The sequence below is a fragment of the Pelecanus crispus genome, chromosome 18 (genome assembly GCF_030463565.1).
Source record: "Pelecanus crispus isolate bPelCri1 chromosome 18, bPelCri1.pri, whole genome shotgun sequence".
Classification (NCBI taxonomy): domain Eukaryota; kingdom Metazoa; phylum Chordata; class Aves; order Pelecaniformes; family Pelecanidae; genus Pelecanus; species Pelecanus crispus.
In genome coordinates this window covers 9,049,816-9,073,238 of record NC_134660.1, presented here as the reverse complement: position 1 = coordinate 9,073,238, position 23,423 = coordinate 9,049,816, and positions in this window count along the sequence as shown.

Genomic DNA, 23,423 nt, shown 5'->3' with positions numbered 1-23,423 from the left:
CAAACACACTCTGGCCATCTGCCTTTGCCTTCCCTCCCAGCACTCCCAACACACTCTCACTACCGGCACAGACCACCTCCCAAAATGCCAACACCCAAGCGATTTCTGACACACGCTACATCTAAGGGCTTAGAGCTGTTGCTGGTCTTCACCTTCCCTTGACACCGCTTTCACAGCCAAACGCACTCTGCCCATCTACCCTGGCTTTGCCTCCCAGCACTCCCAACACACATTGTCAGGCTCAATCTCACTCTCACTCACGGCACAGACCACCTCCCAAAGTGAAAATACCCAAGGCATTTCTCCCATACGATAGGCCTAAGGGCTTAGAGCTGTTGCTGGTCCTCACCTTCCCTTGACACCGCTTTCACAGCCAAACACACGCTGCCCATCTACCCTGGCTTTGCCTCCCAGCACTCCCAAAACACATTCTCAGGTTGAATCTCATTCTCACTCCCGGCACAGACCACCTCCCAAAGTGAATATACCCAAGCGATTTCTGACACAAGCTACATCTAAGGGCTTAGAGCTGTTGCTGGTCTTCACCTTCCCTTGACACCGCTTTCACAGACAAACACACTCTGGCCATCTACGCTGGTTTTGCCTCCCAGCACTCCCAAAACACATTCTCAGGTTGAATCTCACTATCACTGCCGGCACAGACCACTATCCAAAGAGCAAATACCCAAGTGATTTCTGACACACGCTACATCTAAGGCCTTAGAGCTGTTGCTGCTCCTCACCTTCCCTTGACACCGCTTTCACAGACAAACACACTCTGGCCATCTGCCTTTGCCTTCCCTCCCAGCACTCCCAACACACTCTCACTACCGGCACAGACCACCTCCCAAAATGCCACCACCAAACCGATTTCTGACACACGCTACATCTAAGGGCTTAGAGCAGTTGCTGGTCCTCACCTTCCCTTGACACCGCTTTCACAGCCAAACGCACTCTGCCCATCTGCACTGCCCTTGCCTCCCAGCACTCCCAACACACATTCTCAGGCACGCTCACGCTCTCACTCTGACTCCCAGCACAGACCACCTCCCAAAGTGAAAATACCCAAGCCATTTCTGACACACGCTACATCTACGGGCTTAGAGCTGTGACTGGTCCTCACCTTCCCTTGACACCGCTTTCACAGCCAAACGCACTCTGCCCATCTGCGCTGCCCTTGCCTCCCAGCACTCCCAACACACATTCTCAGTCTCACTATCACTCTCACTCCCGGCACACACCACCTCCCAAAGTGCAAACGTCCAAGCCATTTCTCCCCTATGATAGGCCTAAGGGCTTAGAGCTGTTGCTGGTCCTCACCTTCCCTTGACACTGCTTTCACAGACAAACACACTCTGGCCATCTGCGCTGCCCTTGCCTCACAGCACTCCCAACACACATTTTCAGGCTCACTCTCACTCTCACTCCCGGCACAGACCACCTCCCAAAGTGCAAACACCCAAGCGATTTCTGACACACGCTACATCTAAGAGCTTAGAGCTGTTGCTGGTCCTCACCTTCCCTTGACACCGCTTTCACAGCCAAACGCACTCTGGCCATCTACCCTGGCTTTGCCTCCCAGCACTCCCAACACACATTCTCAGGCTCACTCTCACTCTCACTCACGGCACAGACCACCTCCCAAAGTGAAAATACCCAAGGCATTTCTCCCATACGATAGGCCTAAGGGCTTAGAGCTGTTGCTGGTCCTCACCTTCCCTTGACACCGCTTTCACAGCCAAACACACGCTGCCCATCTACCCTGGCTTTGCCTCCCAGCACTCCCAAAACACATTCTCAGGTTGAATCTCACTATCACTGCCGGCAAAGACCACCTCCCAAAGTGAATATACCCAAGCGATTTCTGACACACGCTACATCTAAGGGCTTAGAGCTGTTGCTGGTCTTCACCTTCCCTTGACACCGCTTTCACAGCCAAACACACTCTGGCCATCTACGCTGGTTTTGCCTCCCAGCACTCCCAAAACACATTCTCAGGTTGAATCTCACTATCACTGCCGGCACAGACCACTTCCCAAAGAGCAAATACCCAAGCGATTTCTGACACACACTACATCTAAGGCCTTAGAGCTGTGGCTGGTCCTCACCTTCCCTTGACACCGCTTTCACAGCCAAACACACTCTGGCCATCTACGCTGGTTTTGCCTCCCAGCACTCCCAAAACACATTCTCAGGTTGAATCTCACTATCACTGCCGGCACAGACCACTTCCCAAAGAGCAAATACCCAAGCGATGTCTGGCACACGCTACATCTAAGGCCTTAGAGCTGTTGCTGGTCCTCACCTTCCCTTGACAACGCTTTCACAGACAAACACACTCTGGCCATCTGCCTTTGCCTTCCCTCCCAGCACTCCCAACACACTCTCACTACCGGCACAGACCACCTCCCAAAATGCCAACACCCAAGCGATTTCTGACAGACGCTACATCTAAGGGCTTAGAGCTGTTGCTGGTCTTCACCTTCCCTTGACACCGCTTTCACAGCCAAACGCACTCTGCCCATCTACCCTGGCTTTGCCTCCCAGCACTCCCAACACACATTGTCAGGCTCAATCTCACTCTCACTCACGGCACAGACCACCTCCCAAAGTGAAAATACCCAAGGCATTTCTCCCATACGATAGGCCTAAGGGCTTAGAGCTGTTGCTGGTCCTCACCTTCCCTTGACACCGCTTTCACAGCCAAACACACGCTGCCCATCTACCCTGGCTTTGCCTCCCAGCACTCCCAAAACACATTCTCAGGTTGAATCTCATTCTCACTCCCGGCACAGACCACCTCCCAAAGTGAATATACCCAAGCGATTTCTGACACAAGCTACATCTAAGGGCTTAGAGCTGTTGCTGGTCTTCACCTTCCCTTGACACCGCTTTCACAGACAAACACACTCTGGCCATCTACGCTGGTTTTGCCTCCCAGCACTCCCAAAACACATTCTCAGGTTGAATCTCACTATCACTGCCGGCACAGACCACTATCCAAAGAGCAAATACCCAAGTGATTTCTGACACACGCTACATCTAAGGCCTTAGAGCTGTTGCTGCTCCTCACCTTCCCTTGACACCGCTTTCACAGACAAACACACTCTGGCCATCTGCCTTTGCCTTCCCTCCCAGCACTCCCAACACACTCTCACTACCGGCACAGACCACCTCCCAAAATGCCACCACCAAACCGATTTCTGACACACGCTACATCTAAGGGCTTAGAGCAGTTGCTGGTCCTCACCTTCCCTTGACACCGCTTTCACAGCCAAACGCACTCTGCCCATCTGCACTGCCCTTGCCTCCCAGCACTCCCAACACACATTCTCAGGCACGCTCACGCTCTCACTCTGACTCCCAGCACAGACCACCTCCCAAAGTGAAAATACCCAAGCCATTTCTGACACACGCTACATCTACGGGCTTAGAGCTGTGACTGGTCCTCACCTTCCCTTGACACCGCTTTCACAGCCAAACGCACTCTGCCCATCTGCGCTGCCCTTGCCTCCCAGCACTCCCAACACACATTCTCAGTCTCACTATCACTCTCACTCCCGGCACACACCACCTCCCAAAGTGCAAACGTCCAAGCCATTTCTCCCCTATGATAGGCCTAAGGGCTTAGAGCTGTTGCTGGTCCTCACCTTCCCTTGACACTGCTTTCACAGACAAACACACTCTGGCCATCTGCGCTGCCCTTGCCTCACAGCACTCCCAACACACATTTTCAGGCTCACTCTCACTCTCACTCCCGGCACAGACCACCTCCCAAAGTGCAAACAGCCAAGCGATTTCTGACACACGCTACATCTAAGAGCTTAGAGCTGTTGCTGGTCCTCACCTTCCCTTGACACCGCTTTCACAGCCAAGCACACTCTGGCCATCTACCCTGGCTTTGCCTCCCAGCACTCCCAACACACATTCTCAGGCTCACTCTCACTCTCACTCAAGGCACAGACCACCTCCCAAAGTGAAAATACCCAAGGCATTTCTCCCATACGATAGGCCTAAGGGCTTAGAGCTGTTGCTGGTCCTCACCTTCCCTTGACACCGCTTTCACAGCCAAACACACGCTGCCCATCTACCCTGGCTTTGCCTCCCAGCACTCCCAAAACACATTCTCAGGTTGAATCTCACTATCACTGCCGGCAAAGACCACCTCCCAAAGTGAATATACCCAAGCGATTTCTGACACACGCTACATCTAAGGGCTTAGAGCTGTTGCTGGTCTTCACCTTCCCTTGACACCGCTTTCACAGCCAAACACACTCTGGCCATCTACGCTGGTTTTGCCTCCCAGCACTCCCAAAACACATTCTCAGGTTGAATCTCACTATCACTGCCGGCACAGACCACTTCCCAAAGAGCAAATACCCAAGCGATTTCTGACACACACTACATCTAAGGCCTTAGAGCTGTGGCTGGTCCTCACCTTCCCTTGACACCGCTTTCACAGCCAAACACACTCTGGCCATCTACGCTGGTTTTGCCTCCCAGCACTCCCAAAACACATTCTCAGGTTGAATCTCACTATCACTGCCGGCACAGACCACTTCCCAAAGAGCAAATACCCAAGCGATGTCTGGCACACGCTACATCTAAGGCCTTAGAGCTGTTGCTGGTCCTCACCTTCCCTTGACAACGCTTTCACAGACAAACACACTCTGGCCATCTGCCTTTGCCTTCCCTCCCAGCACTCCCAACACACTCTCACTACCGGCACAGACCACCTCCCAAAATGCCAACACCCAAGCGATTTCTGACACACGCTACATCTAAGGGCTTAGAGCTGTTGCTGGTCTTCACCTTCCCTTGACACCGCTTTCACAGCCAAACGCACTCTGCCCATCTGCGCTGCCCTTGCCTCCCAGCACTCCCAACACACATTGTCAGGCTCAATCTCACTCTCACTCACGGCACAGACCACCTCCCAAAGTGAAAATACCCAAGGCATTTCTCCCATACGATAGGCCTAAGGGCTTAGAGCTGTTGCTGGTCCTCACCTTCCCTTGACACCGCTTTCACAGCCAAACACACGCTGCCCATCTACCCTGGCTTTGCCTCCCAGCACTCCCAAAACACATTCTCAGGTTGAATCTCATTCTCACTCCCGGCACAGACCACCTCCCAAAGTGAATATACCCAAGCGATTTCTGACACAAGCTACATCTAAGGGCTTAGAGCTGTTGCTGGTCTTCACCTTCCCTTGACACCGCTTTCACAGCCAAACACACTCTGGCCATCTACGCTGGTTTTGCCTCCCAGCACTCCCAAAACACATTCTCAGGTTGAATCTCACTATCACTGCCGGCACAGACCACTATCCAAAGAGCAAATACCCAAGTGATTTCTGACACACGCTACATCTAAGGCCTTAGAGCTGTTGCTGCTCCTCACCTTCCCTTGACACCGCTTTCACAGACAAACACACTCTGCCCATCTGCCTTTGCCTTCCCTCCCAGCACTCCCAACACACTCTCACTCCCGGCACAGACCACCTCCCAAAATGCCACCACCAAACCGATTTCTGACACACGCTACATCTAAGGGCTTAGAGCAGTTGCTGGTCCTCACCTTCCCTTGACACCGCTTTCACAGCCAAACGCACTCTGCCCATCTGCACTGCCCTTGCCTCCCAGCACTCCCAACACACATTCTCAGGCACGCTCACGCTCTCAGTCTGACTCCCAGCACAGACCACCTCCCAAAGTGAAAATACCCAAGCCATTTCTGACACACGCTACATCTACGGGCTTAGAGCTGTGACTGGTCCTCACCTTCCCTTGACACCGCTTTCACAGACAAACGCACTCTGCCCATCTGCGCTGCCCTTGCCTCCCAGCACTCCCAACACACATTCTCAGTCTCACTATCACTCTCACTCCCGGCACACACCACCTCCCGAAGTGCAAACGTCCAAGCCATTTCTCCCCTATGATAGGCCTAAGGGCTTAGAGCTGTTGCTGGTCCTCACCTTCCCTTGACACTGCTTTCACAGACAAACACACTCTGGCCATCTGCGCTGCCCTTGCCTCACAGCACTCCCAACACACATTTTCAGGCTCACTCTCACTCTCACTCCCGGCACAGACCACCTCCCAAAGTGCAAACACCCAAGCGATTTCTGACACACGCTACATCTAAGAGCTTAGAGCTGTTGCTGGTCCTCACCTTCCCTTGACACCGCTTTCACAGCCAAGCACACTCTGGCCATCTACCCTGGCTTTGCCTCCCAGCACTCCCAACACACATTCTCAGGCTCACTCTCACTCTCACTCACGGCACAGACCACCTCCCAAAGTGAAAATACCCAAGGCATTTCTCCCATACGATAGGCCTAAGGGCTTAGAGCTGTTGCTGGTCCTCACCTTCCCTTGACACCCGCTTTCACAGGCAAACACACTCTGCCCATCTACCCTGGCTTTGCCTCCCAGCACTCCCAAAACACATTCTCAGGTTGAATCTCATTCTCACTCCCGGCACAGACCACCTCCCAAAGTGAATATACCCAACGATTTCTGACACACGCGACATCTAAGGGCTTAGAGCTGTTGCTGGTCCTCACCTTCCCTTGACACCGCTTTCACAGCCAAACACACTTCTGGCCATCTACGCTGGTTTTGCCTCCCAGCACTCCCAAAACACATTCTCAGGTTGAATCTCACTATCACTGCCGGCACAGACAACTATCCAAAGGGCAAATACCCAAGCGATTTCTGACACACGCTACATCTAAGGCCTTAGAGCTGTTGCTGCTCCTCACCTTCCCTTGACACCGCTTTCACAGACAAACACACTCTGGCCATCTGCCTTTGCCTTCCCTCCCAGCACTCCCAACACACTCTCACTACCGGCACAGACCACCTCCCAAAATGCCACCACCAAACCGATTTCTGACACACGCTACATCTAAGGGCTTAGAGCTGTTGCTGGTCCTCACCTTCCCTTGACACCGCTTTCACAGCCAAACGCACTCTGCCCATCTACCCTGGCTTTGCCTCCCAGCACTCCCAAAACACATTCTCAGGTTGAATCTCACTCTCACTCCCGGCACAGACCACCTCCCAAAGTGCAAACGTCCAAGCCATTTCTCCCACACGATAAGCCTAAGGGCTTAGAGCTGTTGCTGGTCCTCACCTTCCCTTGACACCGCTTTCACAGCCAAACACACTCTGGCCATCTGCGCTGCCCTTGCCTCCCAGCACTCCCAACACACATTCTCAGACACGCTCACGCTCTCACTCTCACTCCCAGCACAGACCACCTCCCAAAGTCAAAACACCCAACCGATGTCTGACATACGCTACATCTAAGGGCTTAGAGCTGTGGCTGGTCCTTAACCTTCCCTTGACACCGCTTTCACAGCCAAACACACTCTGCCCATCTACGCTGGTTTTGCCTCCCAGCACTCCCAAAACACATTCTCAGGTTGAATCTCACTATCACTGCCGGCACAGACCACTTCCCAAAGAGCAAATACCCAAGCTATTTCTGGCACACGCTACATCTAAGGGCTTAGAGCTGTTGCTGGTCCTCACCTTCCCTTGACACCGCTTTCACAGCCAAACACACTCTGCCCATCTGCACTGCCCTTGCCTCCCAGCACTCCCAACACACATTCTCAGGCACGCTCACGCTCTCACTCTGACTCCCAGCACAGACCACCTCCCAAAGTGAAAATACCCAAGCCATTTCTGACACACGCTACATCTACGGGCTTAGAGCTGTGACTGGTCCTCACCTTCCCTTGACACCGCTTTCACAGCCAAACGCACTCTGCCCATCTGCGCTGCCCTTGCCTCCCAGCACTCCCAACACACATTATCAGGCTCACTATCACTCTCACTCCCGGCACAGACCACCTCCCAAAGTGCAAACAGCCAAGCGATTTCTGACACACGCTACATCTAAGAGCTTAGAGCTGTTGCTGGTCCTCACCTTCCCTTGACACCGCTTTCACAGCCAAGCACACTCTGGCCATCTACCCTGGCTTTGCCTCCCAGCACTCCCAACACACATTCTCAGGCTCACTCTCACTCTCACTCACGGCACAGACCACCTCCCAAAGTGAAAATACCCAAGGCATTTCTCCCATACGATAGGCCTAAGGGCTTAGAGCTGTTGCTGGTCCTCACCTTCCCTTGACACCGCTTTCACAGCCAAACACACTCTCCCCATCTACCCTGGCTTTGCCTCCCAGCACTCCCAAAACACATTCTCAGGTTGAATCTCACTATCACTGCCGGCAAAGACCACCTCCCAAAGTGAATATACCCAAGCGATTTCTGACACACGCTACATCTAAGGGCTTAGAGCTGTTGCTGGTCTTCACCTTCCCTTGACACCGCTTTCACAGCCAAACACACTCTGGCCATCTACGCTGGTTTTGCCTCCCAGCACTCCCAAAACACATTCTCAGGTTGAATCTCACTATCACTGCCGGCACAGACCACTTCCCAAAGAGCAAATACCCAAGCGATTTCTGATACACACTACATCTAAGGCCTTAGAGCTGTTGCTGGTCCTCACCTTCCCTTGACACCCGCTTTCACAGACAAACACACTCTGGCCATCTACGCTGGTTTTGCCTCCCAGCACTCCCAAAACACATTCTCAGGTGGAATCTCTCTATCACTGCGGGCACAGACCACTATCCAAAGGGCAAATACCCAAGCGATTTCTGACACACACGCTACATCTAAGGCCTTAGAGCTGTTGCTGGTCCTCACCTTCCCTTGACACCGCTTTCACAGACAAACACACTCTGCCCATCTGCCTTTGCCTTGCCTCCCAGCACTCCCAACACACTCTCACTACCGGCACAGACCACCTCCCAAAATGCCACCACCAAACCGATTTCTGACACACGCTACATCTAAGGGCTTAGAGCTGTTGCTGGTCCTCAACTTCCCTTGACACCCGCTTTCACAGCCAAACGCACTCTGCCCATCTGCACTGCCCTTGCCTCCCAGCACTCCCAACACACATTCTCAGGCACGCTCACGCTCTCACTCTGACTCCCAGCACAGACAACCTCCCAAAGTGAAAATACCCAAGCCATTTCTGACACACGCTACATCTACGGGCTTAGAGCTGTGACTGGTCCTCACCTTCCCTTGACACCGCTTTCACAGCCAAACGCACTCTGGCCATCTGCGCTGCCCTTGCCTCCCAGCACTCCCAACACACATTCCTAGGCTCACTATCACTCTCACTCCCGGGACACACCACCTCCCAAAGTGCAAACGTCCAAGCCATTTCTCCCCTACGATAGGCCTAAGGGCTTAGAGCTGTTGCTGGTCCTCACCTTCCCTTGACACTGCTTTCACAGACAAACACACTCTGGCCATCTGCGCTGCCCTTGCCTCACAGCACTCCCAACACACATTTTCAGGCTCACTCTCACTCTCACTCCCGGCACAGACCACCTCCCAAAGTGCAAACAGCCAAGCGATTTCTGACACACGCTACATCTAAGAGCTTAGAGCTGTTGCTGGTCCTCACCTTCCCTTGACACCGCTTTCACAGCCAAGCACACTCTGGCCATCTACCCGGGCTTTGCCTCCCAGCACTCCCAACACACATTGTCAGGCTCACTCTCACTCTCACTCCCAGCACAGACCACCTCCCAAAGTGCAAACCTCCAAGGCATTTCTCCCATACGATAGGCCTAAGGGCTTAGAGCTGTTGCTGGTCTTCACCTTCCTTGACACCGCTTTCACAGCCAAACACACTCTGCCCATCTACCCTGGTTTTGCCTCCCAGCAATCCCAACACACATTCTCAGGCTCAAACTCACTCTCACTCCCGGCACACAACACCTCTCAAAGTGCAAACGTCCAAGCATTTTCTGCCGCATGCTACATCTAAGGGCTTAGAGCTGTTGCTGGTCCTCACCTTCCCTTGACACCGCTTTCACAGCCAAACACACTCTGCCCATCTGCCTTTGCCTCAACTCCCAGCACTCCCAACACACTTTCTCAGGCTCACTCTCACTCTCACTCCCGGCACAGACCACCTCCCAAAGTGCAAACCTCCAAGCCATTTCTCCCACACGATAGGCCTAAGTGCTTAGAGCTGTTGCTGGTCTTCACCTTCCCTTGGCACCGCTTTCACAGACAAACACACTCTGCCCATCTGCCTTTGCCTTGCCTCCCAGCACTCCCAACACACTCTCACTCCCGGCACAGACCACCTCCCAAAGTGCAAACCCCCAAGCGATATCTGACAAACGCTAAATCTAAGGGCTTAGAGCTGTTGCTGGTCCTCACCTTCCCTTGACACCGCTTTCACAGCCAAACGCACTCTGCCCATCTGCGCTGCCCTTGCCTCCCAGCACTCCCAACACACATTCTCAGGCACGCTCACGCTCTCACTCTGACTCCCAGCACAGACCACCTCCCAAAGTGAAAATACCCAAGCCATTTCTGACACACGCTACATCTACGGGCTTAGAGCTGTGACTGGTCCTCACCTTCCCTTGACACCGCTTTCACAGCCAAACGCACTCTGCCCATCTGCGCTGCCCTTGCCTCCCAGCACTCCCAACACACATTATCAGGCTCACTATCACTCTCACTCCCGGCACAGACCACCTCCCAAAGTGCAAACAGCCAAGCGATTTCTGACACACGCTACATCTAAGAGCTTAGAGCTGTTGCTGGTCCTCACCTTCCCTTGACACCGCTTTCACAGCCAAGCACACTCTGGCCATCTACCCTGGCTTTGCCTCCCAGCACTCCCAACACACATTCTCAGGCTCACTCTCACTCTCACTCACGGCACAGACCACCTCCCAAAGTGAAAATACCCAAGGCATTTCTCCCATACGATAGGCCTAAGGGCTTAGAGCTGTTGCTGGTCCTCACCTTCCCTTGACACCGCTTTCACAGGCAAACACACTCTCCCCATCTACCCTGGCTTTGCCTCCCAGCACTCCCAAAACACATTCTCAGGTTGAATCTCACTATCACTGCCGGCAAAGACCACCTCCCAAAGTGAATATACCCAAGCGATTTCTGACACACGCTACATCTAAGGGCTTAGAGCTGTTGCTGGTCTTCACCTTCCCTTGACACCCGCTTTCACAGCCAAACACACTCTGGCCATCTACGCTGGTTTTGCCTCCCAGCACTCCCAAAACACATTCTCAGGTTGAATCTCACTCTCACTCCCAGCACAGACCACCTCCCAAAGTGCAAACGTCCAAGCCATTTCTCCCATACGATAGGCCTAAGGGCTTAGAGCTGTTGCTGGTCCTCACCTTCCCTTGACACCCGCTTTCACAGCCAAACACACTCTGGCCATCTGCGCTGCCCTTGCCTCCCAGCACTCCCAACACACGTTCTCACGCACACTCACGCTCTCACTCTCACTCCCAGCACAGACCACCTCCCAAAGTCAAAACACCCAACCGATTTCTGACATACGCTACATCTAAGGGCTTAGAGCTGTGGCTGGTCCTTAACCTTCCCTTGACACCGCTTTCACAGCCAAACACACTCTGGCCATCTGCCTTTGCCTTCCCTCCCAGCACTCCCAACACACTCTCACTACCGGCACAGACCACCTCCCAAAATGCCACCACCAAACCGATTTCTGACACACGCTACATCTAAGGGCTTAGAGCTGTTGCTGGTCCTCACCTTCCCTTGACACCGCTTTCACAGCCAAACGCACTCTGCCCATCTGCACTGCCCTTGCCTCCCAGCACTCCCAACACACATTCTCAGGCACGCTCACGCTCTCACTCTGACTCCCAGCACAGACCACCTCCCAAAGTGAAAATACCCAAGCCATTTCTGACACACGCTACATCTACGGGCTTAGAGCTGTGACTGGTCCTCACCTTCCCTTGACACCGCTTTCACAGCCAAACGCACTCTGCCCATCTGCGCTGCCCTTGCCTCCCAGCACTCCCAACACACATTCTCAGTCTCACTATCACTCTCACTCCCGGCACATACCACCTCCCAAAGTGCAAACGTCCAAGCCATTTCTCCCCTATGATAGGCCTAAGGGCTTAGAGCTGTTGCTGGTCCTCACCTTCCCTTGACACTGCTTTCACAGACAAACACACTCTGGCCATCTGCGCTGCCCTTGCCTCACAGCACTCCCAACACACATTTTCAGGCTCACTCTCACTCTCACTCCCGGCACAGACCACCTCCCAAAGTGCAAACACCCAAGCGATTTCTGACACACGCTACATCTAAGAGCTTAGAGCTGTTGCTGGTCCTCACCTTCCCTTGACACCGCTTTCACAGCCAAGCACACTCTGGCCATCTACCCTGGCTTTGCCTCCCAGCACTCCCAACACACATTCTCAGGCTCACTCTCACTCTCACTCACGGCACAGACCACCTCCCAAAGTGAAAATACCCAAGGCATTTCTCCCATACGATAGGCCTAAGGGCTTAGAGCTGTTGCTGGTCCTCACCTTCCCTTGACACCGCTTTCACAGCCAAACACACGCTGCCCATCTACCCTGGCTTTGCCTCCCAGCACTCCCAAAACACATTCTCAGGTTGAATCTCACTATCACTGCCGGCAAAGACCACCTCCCAAAGTGAATATACCCAAGCGATTTCTGACACACGCTACATCTAAGGGCTTAGAGCTGTTGCTGGTCTTCACCTTCCCTTGACACCCGCTTTCACAGCCAAACACACTCTGGCCATCTACGCTGGTTTTGCCTCCCAGCACTCCCAAAACACATTCTCAGGTTGAATCTCACTATCACTGCCGGCACAGACCACTTCCCAAAGAGCAAATACCCAAGCGATTTCTGACACACACTACATCTAAGGCCTTAGAGCTGTGGCTGGTCCTCACCTTCCCTTGACACCGCTTTCACAGCCAAACACACTCTGGCCATCTACGCTGGTTTTGCCTCCCAGCACTCCCAAAACACATTCTCAGGTTGAATCTCACTATCACTGCCGGCACAGACCACTTCCCAAAGAGCAAATACCCAAGCGATGTCTGGCACACGCTACATCTAAGGCCTTAGAGCTGTTGCTGGTCCTCACCTTCCCTTGACAACGCTTTCACAGACAAACACACTCTGGCCATCTGCCTTTGCCTTGCCTCCCAGCACTCCCAACACACTCTCACTACCGGCACAGACCACCTCCCAAAATGCCAACACCCAAGCGATTTCTGACACACGCTACATCTAAGGGCTTAGAGCTGTTGCTGGTCTTCACCTTCCCTTGACACCGCTTTCACAGCCAAACACACTCTGCCCATCTACCCTGGCTTTGCCTCCCAGCACTCCCAACACACATTGTCAGGCTCAATCTCACTCTCACTCACGGCACAGACCACCTCCCAAAGTGAAAATACCCAAGGCATTTCTCCCATACGATAGGCCTAAGGGCTTAGAGCTGTTGCTGGTCCTCACCTTCCCTTGACACCGCTTTCACAGCCAAACACACGCTGCCCATCTACCCTGGCTTTGCCTCCCAGCACTCCCAAAACACATTCTCAGGTTGAATCTCACTATCACTGCCGGCACAGACCACTTCCCAAAGAGCAAATACCCAAGCGATTTCTGATACACACTACATCTAAGGCCTTAGAGCTGTTGCTGGTCCTCACCTTCCCTTGACACCGCTTTCACAGACAAACACACTCTGGCCATCTACGCTGGTTTTGCCTCCCAGCACTCCCAAAACACATTCTCAGGTGGAATCTCTCTATCACTGCGGGCACAGACCACTATCCAAAGGGCAAATACCCAAGCGATTTCTGACACACGCTACATCTAAGGCCTTAGAGCTGTTGCTGGTCCTCACCTTCCCTTGACACCGCTTTCACAGACAAACACACTCTGCCCATCTGCCTTTGCCTTGCCTCCCAGCACTCCCAACACACTCTCACTACCGGCACAGACCACCTCCCAAAATGCCACCACCAAACCGATTTCTGACACACGCTACATCTAAGGGCTTAGAGCAGTTGCTGGTCCTCACCTTCCCTTGACACCGCTTTCACAGCCAAACGCACTCTGCCCATCTGCACTGCCCTTGCCTCCCAGCACTCCCAACACACATTCTCAGGCACGCTCACGCTCTCACTCTGACTCCCAGCACAGACAACCTCCCAAAGTGAAAATACCCAAGCCATTTCTGACACACGCTACATCTACGGGCTTAGAGCTGTGACTGGTCCTCACCTTCCCTTGACACCGCTTTCACAGCCAAACGCACTCTGGCCATCTGCGCTGCCCTTGCCTCCCAGCACTCCCAACACACATTCCTAGGCTCACTATCACTCTCACTCCCGGGACACACCACCTCCCAAAGTGCAAACGTCCAAGCCATTTCTCCCCTACGATAGGCCTAAGGGCTTAGAGCTGTTGCTGGTCCTCACCTTCCCTTGACACTGCTTTCACAGACAAACACACTCTGGCCATCTGCGCTGCCCTTGCCTCACAGCACTCCCAACACACATTTTCAGGCTCACTCTCACTCTCACTCCCGGCACAGACCACCTCCCAAAGTGCAAACAGCCAAGCGATTTCTGACACACGCTACATCTAAGAGCTTAGAGCTGTTGCTGGTCCTCACCTTCCCTTGACACCGCTTTCACAGCCAAGCACACTCTGGCCATCTACCCGGGCTTTGCCTCCCAGCACTCCCAACACACATTGTCAGGCTCACTCTCACTCTCACTCCCAGCACAGACCACCTCCCAAAGTGCAAACCTCCAAGGCATTTCTCCCATACGATAGGCCTAAGGGCTTAGAGCTGTTGCTGGTCTTCACCTTCCCTTGACACCGCTTTCACAGCCAAACACACTCTGCCCATCTACCCTGGTTTTGCCTCCCAGCAATCCCAACACACATTCTCAGGCTCAAACTCACTCTCACTCCCGGCACACAACACCTCTCAAAGTGCAAACGTCCAAGCATTTTCTGCCGCATGCTACATCTAAGGGCTTAGAGCTGTTGCTGGTCCTCACCTTCCCTTGACACCGCTTTCACAGCCAAACACACTCTGCCCATCTGCCTTTGCCTCAACTCCCAGCACTCCCAACACACTTTCTCAGGCTCACTCTCACTCTCACTCCCGGCACAGACCACCTCCCAAAGTGCAAACCTCCAAGCCATTTCTCCCACACGATAGGCCTAAGTGCTTAGAGCTGTTGCTGGTCTTCACCTTCCCTTGGCACCGCTTTCACAGACAAACACACTCTGCCCATCTGCCTTTGCCTTGCCTCCCAGCACTCCCAACACACTCTCACTCCCGGCACAGACCACCTCCCAAAGTGCAAACCCCCAAGCGATATCTGACAAACGCTAAATCTAAGGGCTTAGAGCTGTTGCTGGTCCTCACCTTCCCTTGACACCGCTTTCACAGCCAAACGCACTCTGCCCATCTGCACTGCCCTTGCCTCCCAGCACTCCCAACACACATTCTCAGGCACGCTCACGCTCTCACTCTGACTCCCAGCACAGACCACCTCCCAAAGTGAAAATACCCAAGCCATTTCTGACACACGCTACATCTACGGGCTTAGAGCTGTGACTGGTCCTCACCTTCCCTTGACACCGCTTTCACAGCCAAACGCACTCTGCCCATCTGCGCTGCCCTTGCCTCCCAGCACTCCCAACACACATTATCAGGCTCACTATCACTCTCACTCCCGGCACAGACCACCTCCCAAAGTGCAAACAGCCAAGCGATTTCTGACACACGCTACATCTAAGAGCTTAGAGCTGTTGCTGGTCCTCACCTTCCCTTGACACCCGCTTTCACAGCCAAGCACACTCTGGCCATCTACCCTGGCTTTGCCTCCCAGCACTCCCAACACACATTCTCAGGCTCACTCTCACTCTCACTCACGGCACAGACCACCTCCCAAAGTGAAAATACCCAAGGCATTTCTCCCATACGATAGGCCTAAGGGCTTAGAGCTGTTGCTGGTCCTCACCTTCCCTTGACACCGCTTTCACAGGCAAACACACTCTCCCCATCTACCCTGGCTTTGCCTCCCAGCACTCCCAAAACACATTCTCAGGTTGAATCTCACTATCACTGCCGGCAAAGACCACCTCCCAAAGTGAATATACCCAAGCGATTTCTGACAGACGCTACATCTAAGGGCTTAGAGCTGTTGCTGGTCTTCACCTTCCCTTGACACCGCTTTCACAGCCAAACACACTCTGGCCATCTACGCTGGTTTTGCCTCCCAGCACTCCCAAAACACATTCTCAGGTGGAATCTCACTATCACTGCCGGCACAGACCACTTCCCAAAGAGCAAATACCCAAGCGATTTCTGATACACACTACATCTAAGGCCTTAGAGCTGTTGCTGGTCCTCACCTTCCCTTGACACCGCTTTCACAGACAAACACACTCTGGCCATCTACGCTGGTTTTGCCTCCCAGCACTCCCAAAACACATTCTCAGGTGGAATCTCTCTATCACTGCGGGCACAGACCACTATCCAAAGGGCAAATACCCAAGCGATTTCTGACACACGCTACATCTAAGGCCTTAGAGCTGTTGCTGGTCCTCACCTTCCCTTGACACCGCTTTCACAGACAAACACACTCTGCCCATCTGCCTTTGCCTTGCCTCCCAGCACTCCCAACACACTCTCACTACCGGCACAGACCACCTCCCAAAATGCCACCACCAAACCGATTTCTGACACACGCTACATCTAAGGGCTTAGAGCTGTTGCTGGTCTTCACCTTCCCTTGACACCGCTTTCACAGCCAAACGCACTCTGCCCATCTGCACTGCCCTTGCCTCCCAGCACTCCCAACACACATTCTCAGGCACGCTCACGCTCTCACTCTGACTCCCAGCACAGACAACCTCCCAAAGTGAAAATACCCAAGCCATTTCTGACACACGCTACATCTACGGGCTTAGAGCTGTGACTGGTCCTCACCTTCCCTTGACACCGCTTTCACAGCCAAACGCACTCTGCCCATCTGCGCTGCCCTTGCCTCCCAGCACTCCCAACACACATTCCTAGGCTCACTATCACTCTCACTCCCGGGACACACCACCTCCCAAAGTGCAAACGTCCAAGCCATTTCTCCCCTACGATAGGCCTAAGGGCTTAGAGCTGTTGCTGGTCCTCACCTTCCCTTGACACTGCTTTCACAGACAAACACACTCTGGCCATCTGCGCTGCCCTTGCCTCACAGCACTCCCAACACACATTTTCAGGCTCACTCTCACTCTCACTCCCGGCACAGACCACCTCCCAAAGTGCAAACAGCCAAGCGATTTCTGACACACGCTACATCTAAGAGCTTAGAGCTGTTGCTGGTCCTCACCTTCCCTTGACACCGCTTTCACAGCCAAGCACACTCTGGCCATCTACCCGGGCTTTGCCTCCCAGCACTCCCAACACACATTGTCAGGCTCACTCTCACTCTCACTCCCAGCACAGACCACCTCCCAAAGTGCAAACCTCCAAGGCATTTCTCCCATACGATAGGCCTAAGGGCTTAGAGCTGTTGCTGGTCTTCACCTTCCCTTGACACCGCTTTCACAGCCAAACACACTCTGCCCATCTACCCTGGTTTTGCCTCCCAGCAATCCCAACACACATTCTCAGGCTCAAACTCACTCTCACTCCCGGCACACAACACCTCTCAAAGTGCAAACGTCCAAGCATTTTCTGCCGCATGCTACATCTAAGGGCTTAGAGCTGTTGCTGGTCCTCACCTTCCCTTGACACCGCTTTCACAGCCAAACACACTCTGCCCATCTGCCTTTGCCTCAACTCCCAGCACTCCCAACACACTTTCTCAGGCTCACTCTCACTCTCACTCCCGGCACAGACCACCTCCCAAAGTGCAAACCTCCAAGCCATTTCTCCCACACGATAGGCCTAAGTGCTTAGAGCTGCTGCTGGTCTTCACCTTCCCTTGGCACCGCTTTCACAGACAAACACACTCTGCCCATCTGCCTTTGCCTTGCCTCCCAGCACTCCCAACACACTCTCACTCCCGGCACAGACCACCTCCCAAAGTGCAAACCCCCAAGCGATATCTGACAAACGCTAAATCTAAGGGCTTAGAGCTGTTGCTGGTCCTCACCTTCCCTTGACACCGCTTTCACAGCCAAACGCACTCTGCCCATCTGCACTGCCCTTGCCTCCCAGCACTCCCAACACACATTATCAGGCACGCTCACGCTCTCACTCTGACTCCCAGCACAGACCACCTCCCAAAGTGAAAATACCCAAGCCATTTCTGACACACGCTACATCTACGGGCTTAGAGCTGTGACTGGTCCTCACCTTCCCTTGACACCGCTTTCACAGCCAAACGCACTCTGCCCATCTGCGCTGCCCTTGCCTCCCAGCACTCCCAACACACATTCTCAGGCTCACTATCACTCTCACTCCCGGCACATACCACCTCCCAAAGTGCAAACGTCCAAGCCATTTCTCCCCTATGATAGGCCTAAGGGCTTAGAGCTGTTGCTGGTCCTCACCTTCCCTTGACACTGCTTTCACAGACAAACACACTCTGGCCATCTGCGCTGCCCTTGCCTCACAGCACTCCCAACACACATTTTCAGGCTCACTCTCACTCTCACTCCCGGCACAGACCACCTCCCAAAGTGCAAACAGCCAAGCGATTTCTGACACACGCTACATCTAAGAGCTTAGAGCTGTTGCTGGTCCTCACCTTCCCTTGACACCGCTTTCACAGCCAAACACACTCTCCCCATCTACCCTGGCTTTGCCTCCCAGCACTCCCAACACACATTCTAAGGTTGAATCTCACTCTCACTCCCGGCACAGACCACCTCCCAAAGTGCAAACGTCCAAGCCATTTCTCCCATACGATAGGCCTAAGGGCTTAGAGCTGTTGCTGGTCCTCACCTTCCCTTGACACCGCTTTCACAGCCAAACACACTCTGGCCATCCGCCTTTGCCTTGCCTCCCAGCACTCCCAACACACATTCTCAGGTTGAATCTCACTCTCACTTCCGGCACAGACCACCTCCCACAGTGCAAACATCTAAGCCATTTCTCCCACACGATAAGCCTAAGGGCTTAGAGCTGTTGCTGGTCCTCACCTTCCCTTTGACACCGCTTTCACAGCCAAACACACTCTGGCCATCTGCGCTGCCCTTGCCTGCCAGCACTCCCAACACACGTTCTCACGCACACTCACGCTCTCACTCTCACTCCCAGCACAGACCACCTCCCAAAGTCAAAACACCCAACCGATTTCTGACATACGCTACATCTAAGGGCTTAGAGCTGTGGCTGGTCCTCACCTTCCCTTGACACTGCTTTCACAGACAAACACACTCTGGCCATCTGCGCTGCCCTTGCCTCACAGCACTCCCAACACACATTTTCACGCTCACTCTCACTCTCACTCCGGGCACAGCCCACCTCCCAAAGTGCAAACACCCAAGCGATTTCTGACACACGCTACATCTAAGGGCTTAGAGCTGTTGCTGGTCCTCACCTTCCCTTGACACTGCTTTCACAGACAAACACACTCTGGCCATCTACGCTGGTTTTGCCTCCCAGCACTCCCAAAACACATTCTCAGGTGGAATCTCTCTATCACTGCGGGCACAGACCACTATCCAAAGGGCAAATACCCAAGCGATTTCTGACACACGCTACATCTAAGGCCTTAGAGCTGTTGCTGCTCCTCACCTTCCCTTGACACCGCTTTCACAGACAAACACACTCTGGCCATCTGCCTTTGCCTTCCCTCCCAGCACTCCCAACACACTCTCACTACCGGCACAGACCACCTCCCAAAATGCCACCACCAAACCGATTTCTGACACACGCTACATCTAAGGGCTTAGAGCTGTTGCTGGTCCTCACCTTCCCTTGACACCGCTTTCACAGCCAAACGCACTCTGCCCATCTACCCTGGCTTTGCCTCCCAGCACTCCCAACACACATTCTCAGGTTGAATCTCACTCTCACTCCCAGCACAGACCACCTCCCAAAGTGCAAACGTCCAAGCCATTTCTCCCATACGATAGGCCTAAGGGCTTAGAGCTGTTGCTGGTCCTCACCTTCCCTTGACACCGCTTTCACAGCCAAACACACTCTGGCCATCTGCGCTGCCCTTGCCTCCCAGCACTCCCAACACACGTTCTCACGCACACTCACGCTCTCACTCTCACTCCCAGCACAGACCACCTCCCAAAGTCAAAACACCCAACCGATTTCTGACATACGCTACATCTAAGGGCTTAGAGCTGTGGCTGGTCCTTAACCTTCCCTTGACACCGCTTTCACAGCCAAACACACGCTGCCCATCTACGCTGGTTTTGCCTCCCAGCACTCCCAAAACACATTCTCAGGTTGAATCTCACTATCACTGCCGGCACAGACCACTTCCCAAAGAGCAAATACCCAAGTGATTTCTGGCACACGCTACATCTAAGGGCTTAGAGCTGTTGCTGGTCTTCACCTTCCCTTGACACCGCTTTCACAGACAAACACACTCTGGCCATCTGCCTTTGCCTTCCCTCCCAGCACTCCCAACACACTCTCACTACCGGCACAGACCACCTCCCAAAATGCCACCACCAAACCGATTTCTGACACACGCTACATCTAAGGGCTTAGAGCTGTTGCTGGTCCTCACCTTCCCTTGACACCGCTTTCACAGCCAAACGCACTCTGCCCATCTGCACTGCCCTTGCCTCCCAGCACTCCCAACACACATTCTCAGGCACGCTCACGCTCTCACTCTGACTCCCAGCACAGACCACCTCCCAAAGTGAAAATACCCAAGCCATTTCTGACACACGCTACATCTACGGGCTTAGAGCTGTGACTGGTCCTCACCTTCCCTTGACACCGCTTTCACAGCCAAACGCACTCTGCCCATCTGCGCTGCCCTTGCCTCCCAGCACTCCCAACACACATTCTCAGGCTCACTATCACTCTCACTCCCGGCACACACCACCTCCCAAAGTGCAAACGTCCAAGCCATTTCTCCCCTATGATAGGCCTAAGGGCTTAGAGCTGTTGCTGGTCCTCACCTTCCCTTGACACTGCTTTCACAGACAAACACACTCTGGCCATCTGCGCTGCCCTTGCCTCACAGCACTCCCAACACACATTTTCAGGCTCACTCTCACTCTCACTCCCGGCACAGACCACCTCCCAAAGTGCAAACACCCAAGCGATTTCTGACACACGCTACATCTAAGAGCTTAGAGCTGTTGCTGGTCCTCACCTTCCCTTGACACCGCTTTCACAGCCAAGCACACTCTGGCCATCTACCCTGGCTTTGCCTCCCAGCACTCCCAACACACATTCTCAGGCTCACTCTCACTCTCACTCACGGCACAGACCACCTCCCAAAGTGAAAATACCCAAGGCATTTCTCCCATACGATAGGCCTAAGGGCTTAGAGCTGTTGCTGGTCCTCACCTTCCCTTGACACCGCTTTCACAGCCAAACACACGCTGCCCATCTACCCTGGCTTTGCCTCCCAGCACTCCCAAAACACATTCTCAGGTTGAATCTCACTATCACTGCCGGCAAAGACCACCTCCCAAAGTGAATATACCCAAGCGATTTCTGACACACGCTACATCTAAGGGCTTAGAGCTGTTGCTGGTTTTCACCTTCCCTTGACACCGCTTTCACAGCCAAACACACTCTGGCCATCTACGCTGGTTTTGCCTCCCAGCACTCCCAAAACACATTCTCAGGTTGAATCTCACTATCACTGCCGGCACAGACCACTTCCCAAAGAGCAAATACCCAAGCGATGTGTGGCACACGCTACATCTAAGGCCTTAGAGCTGTTGCTGGTCCTCACCTTCCCTTGACACCGCTTTCACAGACAAACACACTCTGGCCATCTGCCTTTGCCTTCCCTCCCAGCACTCCCAACACACTCTCACTACCGGCACAGACCACCTCCCAAAATGCCAACACCCAAGCGATTTCTGACACACGCTACATCTAAGGGCTTAGAGCTGTTGCTGGTCTTCACCTTCCCTTGACACCGCTTTCACAGCCAAACACACTCTGCCCATCTACCCTGGCTTTGCCTCCCAGCACTCCCAACACACATTGTCAGGCTCAATCTCACTCTCACTCACGGCACAGACCACCTCCCAAAGTGAAAATACCCAAGGCATTTCTCCCATACGATAGGCCTAAGGGCTTAGAGCTGTTGCTGGTCCTCACCTTCCCTTGACACCGCTTTCACAGGCAAACACACTCTCCCCATCTACCCTGGCTTTGCCTCCCAGCACTCCCAAAACACATTCTCAGGTTGAATCTCACTCTCACTCCCGGCACAGACCACCTCCCAAAGTGAATATACCCAAGCGATTTCTGACACACGCTACATCTAAGGGCTTAGAGCTGTTGCTGGTCTTCACCTTCCCTTGACACCGCTTTCACAGCCAAACACACTCTGGCCATCTACGCTGGTTTTGCCTCCCAGCACTCCCAAAACACATTCTCAGGTTGAATCTCACTATCACTGCCGGCACAGACCACTATCCAAAGAGCAAATACCCAAGCGATTTCTGACACACGCTACATCTAAGGCCTTAGAGCTGTTGCTGCTCCTCACCTTCCCTTGACACCGCTTTCACAGACAAACACACTCTGGCCATCTGCCTTTGCCTTCCCTCCCAGCACTCCCAACACACTCTCACTACCGGCACAGACCACCTCCCAAAATGCCAACACCCAAACGACTTCTGACACACGCTACATCTAAGGGCTTAGAGCTGTTGCTGGTCCTCACCTTCCCTTGACACCGCTTTCACAGCCAAACACACTCTGCCCATCTGCTTTTGCATTGCCTCCCAGCACTCCCAACACACTCTCACTACCGGCACAGACCACCTCCCAAAATGGCAACACCAAAAATACTTCTGACACACGCTACATCTAAGGGCTTAGAGCTGTTGCTGGTCCTCACCTTCCCTTGACACTGCTTTCACAGCCAAACACACTCTTGCCGTCTGCCTTTGCCTTGCCTCCCACCACTCCCAACACACTCTCACTCTCGGCACAGACCACCTCCCAAAGTGCAAACACCCAAGCGATTTCGGACACACGCTACATGTAAGGGCTTAGAGATGTTGCTGGTCCTCACCTTCCCTTCAAACCGCTTTCACAGCCAAACACACTCTGCCCATCTACCCCAGCTTTGCCTCCCAGCACTCACAACACACATTCTCAGTCTCGCCACAGACCACCTCCCAAAGTGCAAACACCCAAGCATTTTCTGCCGCATGCTACATCTAAGGACTTAGAGCTGTTGCTGGTCCTCACCTTCCCTTGACACCGCTTTCACAGCCAAACACACTCTGGCCATCCGCCTTTGCCTTGCCTCCCAGCACTCCCAACACACATTCTCAGGTTCAATCTCACTCTCGCTCCTGGCACAGACCACCTCCCAAAGTGCAAACA